Source organism: Siphateles boraxobius, unplaced genomic scaffold, assembly GCF_051911475.1.
Source record: "Siphateles boraxobius isolate OS27281-9 unplaced genomic scaffold, OSU_SipBor_1 130, whole genome shotgun sequence".
In the NCBI taxonomy this organism is placed as follows: domain Eukaryota; kingdom Metazoa; phylum Chordata; class Actinopteri; order Cypriniformes; family Leuciscidae; genus Siphateles; species Siphateles boraxobius.
The window spans coordinates 50,410,870-50,418,563 of NW_027508734.1; positions in this window are offsets into that span (position 1 = coordinate 50,410,870).

Here is a 7,694-nt window from a genome sequence, read left to right on the forward strand (position 1 = left end):
ATCTCCGCAATGGTTTATCGTATTTAGACCAAGCTTGGTACAGGTCATCACAAGCATGACCTGAGGCTACATGCTGCGTTTTGGCACAGCGCCACCTACTGGTCCGAAGATACAGCAAATGAATATTTTTGCTTATAACTTCCGAATGGTTTGTCCAAAAATCATAAAAGTGGTCTCGTTAGATTCAGGGCGTCATGTCGAGTCGAGTGATATCCAATTTTCCCAGGTCGGCCATTTCGGCTGTCGGCCATTTTGAATTATGTGCTAAAATGCTGTATTTTCTGAACGCATGAACGAATTGTTACGAAACTCGGTATGGGTCATCAGTACGATGCCCTGAAGGAGCATGAGAAGTTTCGACGCAGCGCCACCTAGTGGTAAAATTTATTTTTCAAATGCTTATAATTCTGGGTGTGGTTGACTTATTTTCACGGGAGTTGTCTCGTTAGGTTCCTGAATCCATGCCAAGTCCACAAATATCAAACATGCTATGTTTTGCCTAACGGTTTGTGTAGCGTTGTGATTTAGCACTGAAAAAACATTTGCCGATATCTTCGAAACCGTTAGTCCGATCGAGACGAAACCACCGTCAGAAGTTTGCAACCATAGCTTGTTATCTATGTTAATGCCCAAATGCCAAAATATTGATAGTAAGGGGTAGTAAAATTCAATCAAATTCAAGTGTCAGTCATTTTTGACGTGTGTTTTCATATAAATGTCAATAACTCCGAAGCGAATTGAGATTTTTTCACCAAATTTGGCACACACATGTATGGGCTCATTCCGAGGACACAGGAATTTTTTTTTGAGATTTTGCCTCTTGGTAGCGCTATAATAGATCAAATCATGAAATTCCCATTGACTTCAATACAGTTTTGTTATGTAAAATGCTATACTGAACAAATGCATTGGTGTAACATTATGAAACTCAGAATTTGCAACCAGCACCATCTCCTGAAGGTACTCAAAAGATTTTGAGACAGCGCCACCTTTTGGTCAAAAGTTGTAATTAAATATACAAAAATGCTAATAACTTTTGAATGAATTTGCCTATTGTAATGACTCTGGTCTTAATTGATTCCTTGGGTTATGCTGAAAACAAAGATCCAATTTTGCCAAAGTCAGCCAAACTTCCTGTCCGCCATCTTGATTTTCATTAAATACCTACTTTTTCGATCTCCTCCTAGACCGTTTGTCCGATGTTCACCAAAATCGAATCGTATCTTCTCCAGATCGTGCCGAGTAAAAGTTATGGATTTTTTGTTGATAGATGGAACCGTTTTTGTATACCGCAGCATCAAAGTTGAGGCATGCTGCCAAAATGACTATTCAGACTTTATCTCTGCAATGCCTTGACATTTTGAAACCAAACTTTGTATGTCATTGCCACCTCACTCTGACCACATCACATCGATTTCGTAACTGCGCCACCTATTTGTTGAAAGTGATAAACCATTAAATCATCTTATAAGTTACTTTATATATGATTTTTCAGCCTTTTTCCCCAAATTCTCTTAAAATGTCTTTAATTGCTCCTTGCTACAGTTGGTCTGCCACTCCCACACATGATGGCTTCTGTTGCCGCTTCTTGCGCTTAGCCCCGTTAATGGCTGCTTGCAGCTATATTTTCTATCTATCTTTCTTTCTTTCTTTCTTTCTTTCTTTCTTTAACTATCTTTCTTTCTCTTTCTTTTTTCAATTTTTTCTTTCTTTCTAACTATTCTTTCTTTCTAACTTTCTTTCTAACTTTTCTTTCTTTCTGTCTAACTATTCTTTCTTTCTCTTTCTTTCTAACTAATTTTTCTTATTTCTTTCTAACTTTTCTTTCTTTCTGTCTAACTATTCTTTCTTTCTCTTTCTTTCTAACTAATTTTTCTTATTTCTTTCCAACTTTTCTTTCTTTCTTTCTAACTATTCTTTCTTTGTTTCTTTCTTACTAATCTTTCTTTCTTTCTAACTTTTCTTTCTTTCTTAACCCCCTGGGGTCGGCTATCGCGCTCGCTTTTTTTCTTATCAGTGTAAAAGAAACTCAAATAACTCTGTCGATTTTTGTCATACAGACAAGTGTTATACATCATTAAAAACTGTTAAATGTCTAATTTTTTTGTGTACACTAATAATAAAAACAAAAAGTTGTGTTTTTCGTAAAATAAAGAAAAAAAAACATGATGCATATTCTGTCTTCGCTCTCAATGTGAAGTTAATTCTGAAACGCGACAGATAATTATCTGTAACTCAGCCAATACTTGCCACCCACACATGAAAGTAATGTCTTTACAAAGCTTGAAGTCTCCTTTTTTAAATGAAGTAAATATCAAAGACAAATATTCTCGGTTTAAGAAATCAGTATGAAAGCAACGACATGTACAGTTTCTCCAGCCCGAGCTCATTAACTTTAATTTGTCCACAACCCCACAAGCACGAGCTGTTCTCATTCAAATGATCCACGTGAAGGAACGCAGAGCTGTTAACGCCCTCATCAGCTCTAAACAAAGAATCAGCGACTCCAGTATTTCTCAACTTTTCATCAGTTTGGAAGACTGTTTGTGCTGTGGATTTACCTCAGAAGAAGACGTAAGGTAAGAGACATAATAGTAAGTGTTTTATTGTTGCATAAACTTTACATTGTAGCTACTAAACTGGTGCCAGCCTAAAATGTTATGAAATGAGATACAAGTATGCTAGTATGAGTGTTTATTCTAATACAGGTCCTTCTCAAAAAATTAGCATATTGTGATAAAGTTCATTATTTTCCATAATGTAATGATAAAAATTAAACTTTCATATATTTTAGATTCATTGCACACCAACTGAAATATTTCAGGTCTTTTATTGTTTTAATACTGATGATTTTGGCATACAGCTAATGAAAATCTCAAAAAATTAGCATATCATGAAAAAGGGTCTCTTAATGAGCTATTAACCTAATCATCTGAATCAACTAATTAACTCTAAACACCTGCAAAAGATTCCTGAGGCTTTTAAAAACTCCCAGCCTGTTTCATTACTCAAAACTGCAATCATGGGTAAGACTGCCGACCTGACTGCTGTCCAGAAGGCCATCATTGACACCCTCAAGCAAGAGGGTAAGACACAGAAAGAATTTTCTGAACAAATAGGCTGTTCCCAGAGTGCTGTATCAAGGCACCTCAGTGGGAAGTCTGTGGGAAGGAAAAAATGTGGCAAAAACGCTGCACAACGAGAAGAGGTGACCGGACCCTGAGGAAGATTGTGCAGAAGGACCGATTCCAGACCTTGGGGGACCTGCGGAAGCAGTGGACTGAGTCTGGAGTAGAAACATCCAGAGCCACCGTGCACAGGCGTGTGCAGGAAATGGGCTACAGGTGCCGCATTCCCCAGGTCAAGACACTTTTGAACCAGAAACAGCGGCAGAAGCACCTGACCTGGGCTACAGAGAAGCAGCACTGGACTGTTGCTCAGTGGTCCAAAGTACTTTTTTCGGATGAAAGCAAATTTTGCATGTCATTCGGAAATTAAGGTGACAGATTCTGCAGGAAGACTGGGGAGAAGGAAATGCCTGAAGTCCAGTGTCAAGTACCCACAGTCAGTAATGGTCTGGGGTGCCATGTCAGCTGCTGGTGTTGGTCCACTGTGTTTTATCAAGGGCAGGGTCAATGCAGCTAGCTATCAGGAGATTTTGGAGCACTTCATGCTTCCATCTGCTGAAAAGCTTTATGGAGATGACGATTTCATTTTTCAGCACGACCTGGCACCTGCTCACAGTGCCAAAACCACTGCTAAATGGTTTACTGACCATGGTATTACTGTGCTCCTGCCAACTCTCCTGACCTGAACCCCATAGAGAATCTGTGGGATATTGTGAAGAGAAAGTTGAGAGACGCAAGACCCAACACTCTGGATGAGCTTAAGGCCGCTATCGAAGCATCCCGGGCCTCCATAACACCTCAGCAGTGCCACAGGCTGATTGCCTCCATGCCACGCCGCATTGAAGCAGTCATTTCTGCAAAAGGATTCCCGACCAAGTATTGAGTGCATAACTGAACATAATTTTTTGAAGGTTGACTTTTTTTGTATTAAAAACACTTATTTTATTGTTCGGATGAAATATGCAAATTTTTTGAGATAGGAATTTTGGGTTTTCATGAGCTGTATGCCAAAATCATCAGTATTAAAACAATAAAAGACCTGAAAAAATTTCAGTTGCTGTGCAATGAATCTAAAATATATGAAAGTTAAATTTTTATCATTACATTATGGAAAATAATGAACTTTATCACAATATGCTAATTTTTTTAGAAGGACCTGTATGGTGAATATTTTAATGTTTAGACCTTTGTTTACTGTTAAATACTGTGTTTGTGGATATCTGCTCAAACGTAGATGTATATTTTAACAATAATGTTTCATAGTTTGGAGCGGCTCGATCGCTGCACGCGCTGAGTTTGGGTCTGAGTCACGCTGTGTGTTTGAAAAGCAAAACACGCCACACATTAAGCTTCACGCCAAACTCATCTCATTTCATAACGAATAGAAATATTTGAAGTAACATATGATAAACAATATATGTTTGTCTAGTGTAGTGTGTTGTGGCAAAAATTCTGTTAAACATCATCACTGCGTAAGAGATACTCAAAGTCAAATTAATAAAAAAGGAAAGTATTTATTCTTGCAAGAATAGGTTCAGTCTAGTACACAGACGTTACGCTGTGCAAGAGAGTGACACACAACAGGAAGATATGAGACAGCCTTTATACTCTTTTCAAGGTTCCTCCTCACCCGCTGTACCTTTCACCCACCCAGATTAGGTCCTTACTGCTGTTCAGTTTCTACTTAAAGACAGAAACTGGTATTGAAATAAACTGGCCAAAACTGACCATCCCTAAGGTCAGAGGTCCTGTCCCATATGTTCCTGAAACGTCACACACAAGCACGTACACACATATACTTTTATACATTGAATAGGTTCTTTCTCTTATGATACCTGTTTGGGATCAATGACTATTAAAATTTCTTCTACAATTCCCCCCTTTTTATCATTCAGATTACCCAATCATAATAATAAAAATAATAGAACAAATTTTAAGTCATATCATCACACTTATACTCTTCATCTCTGGTTACCATTACACATCTTGAAACCCACATGGCATTTCAACAGGCTAAGAAATACAAAGAAACAAAAGTAGAATAAAATCCCTCATTTCGACCCCTCTCCTTGAACGTCATCACATAGCGGATAACCACAGCTTTTAATCTTCTGTTCATATCAAAAACATTCATAGAAAGAAAGAAAAAGAAAAGAAAACCATGCAATTTAACTGTCACAGTCCTCGTCTGCACCAGCCTGTCTTCATCTTCACTACACTGCCCAGAATCCTCCTCGTCTCTGAACTCCCTGAACTCCCTGAACTCACTCCCTCAATCACCCACCTGTTCATCGTCTTCATCATCTGTGTCACCTGTCTTCACCTCGTTAGTGTTCGTTTGTACTTGTATCAGGGCTGCCAACTCTCACGCATTGAGCGTGAGACACACGCAATTGACCCAATTCTCACGCTCTCACGCCACACCCCCGATTTCTCACGCTTAAGTGTCAACCCGGTAGGTAAAATGCCTGAAAGATGAGTTTATCTATATATCTACCTGTTGAGCCACTCGCGATCGACTAGTTATACCGCAAATTAGTTAAATATCCCGTAATCTAGAGTAAAGATATTGTGCTCCAAACCGCGCGCACGGCAGAGGTAAGCGAGCGAGAGACCTTGCGTGTGCAGACCCCCCCCATGAATCATCTCGTGCATCAATCTAACATAATGGTGTTTGGATAAAGTTTGCCATCATCACTAACCCAAACGTTGTCCTAAAGCCAAAATTCCTCCAGACAACTTTCCCTGCCTCTGAAACAAAAATATTACTTAAAGCCACAAACACATCTTCTTATCAGAGTATTTGAAGGGCAACGGCCCTCAGTCTTACAGTGTATCCTGCTTTTCTTAAGCCAGTCATCTACAAACATTTTCAAAGTCATCAATTGTTTCTGTCAGGTCAGGTCGTACTGTACAGACTTGGTCAATGTCAGTCAACATTTTCCCCCTTTGTTCACAATGATCATAAATGTGAAGGCCTCTCTGGATAATTTAATATTGACTTAGCCAATATGTCACTTTGTTGTTGCCGTCAAATCTATAACATTTTAGTTTATCTCAACCCATGATGGACGGCTATCTACAACTTCACAAATCCAATTTACATAAATGCTTTTAATCCATCGATTGATTCATAATTACCAGTAGCAGACAGAGCTGGATAACTAATCCATTTAAAGCTCGTCCCATGTTCTGCATCCTCTTTTCATCAGATTGACTCAGAATTAACAGCTTCTTTAAAATTTGTCATTTGCCTTACCACATTTTAGTGGCTAATGACACAATTTACACACTATTCAGACGGAGTATTAGTACCCCAAACTAACACATACAAGACATAGAGTGCAGTCACCATCACACACACTCATATTAGACACATATTTTAACTGTTCATTTTCAATGTTCGCTTTTCATTATATCGTCTCTAAAAATATTTAAATTTTAAGTAAGATTTTAAACTTCACATTTTACTTTAGCTTTTACCTAATTTTACATGGTCTCTTAACCAGTTACAAAGCATGTCTGTTCATTATTCATTTCATCTTAGAAAAGTCAGCTGGGTTGTTTTGGTTCATTATCACTATTTTGTTCTTTAGCAGGCCGATAACAAAAAGACAGACACAGTTACCATCCCTTCCTCCACTCAAGCAGTCTCTCTCACTATAAACAAATAATCTTTTCAACAGCCTCCTAAGTGTCAGGATTCAGGCTCGGAGACAGAGGTAAGGGATAAACATAAATGTATCTTTATTTAAACTCAAAGGTAAGTATGCAGGGTTTCGGGAGTTCAACGGTGATCTCGAAGAGGATATATGTGGCAGGAATGCATCCAGGTGAGTGAATCCTCTTCTTAAGGAATAACATGGCGGGTAACACAGATCAATAACTTGAGTTTTTCTCTCTTTTCAGATCGTTCGTGGATAGGCGTGATTCAGGAAGGATTCCAGGTGAGTAGATCCTTTGAAGTGCACTTGACAATGAGCTCACCAGTTCAGTGATACTTTCCCTTTCTCTTGCAGCTCATCCAGTGGGAAACGGGACTCGTGGCGGATTCCAGGAAACGGAGAACATGAGTCATGGAGCGGATCCTGGGAACATCAGAACAAGGACAACAAGGTTAGTTTCTTTCAGGTAAGTATACTTAACGTCCGTTGCTGAAGGATGGCTCAGAGTGAGACAAGTGGTGACTGGTAAGGGTCGTTCCTGTTGGAGGCTTGACAATGACTGGGAGTGAATCGGGTGCTTTTGTGCTGGCTGGGAAGTGAGTGCTGAGTGGAAACAGGTGCAGGTGATCAGTAATCTGGGGACAGTGACCTTTGCGTGGTGACATGTGAGGGATCTGATTGGCTCCTGACAGTACCCCCCCCCCTCCAGAGTCCGCGCCAGCGGACCTTGGACCTCGACGTCGTGGGGGTCTGCCTCTGGGTCGTGGTGCAGGTTTCTCGGGATGCTGAGCATGGAATTCTAGGAGCAGACTGGGATCAAGAACATCATTACAAGGTACCCAACTTCTCTCTTCTGGCCCATATCCCTCCCAATCAATGAGGTATTCTAACTGACCCCCCC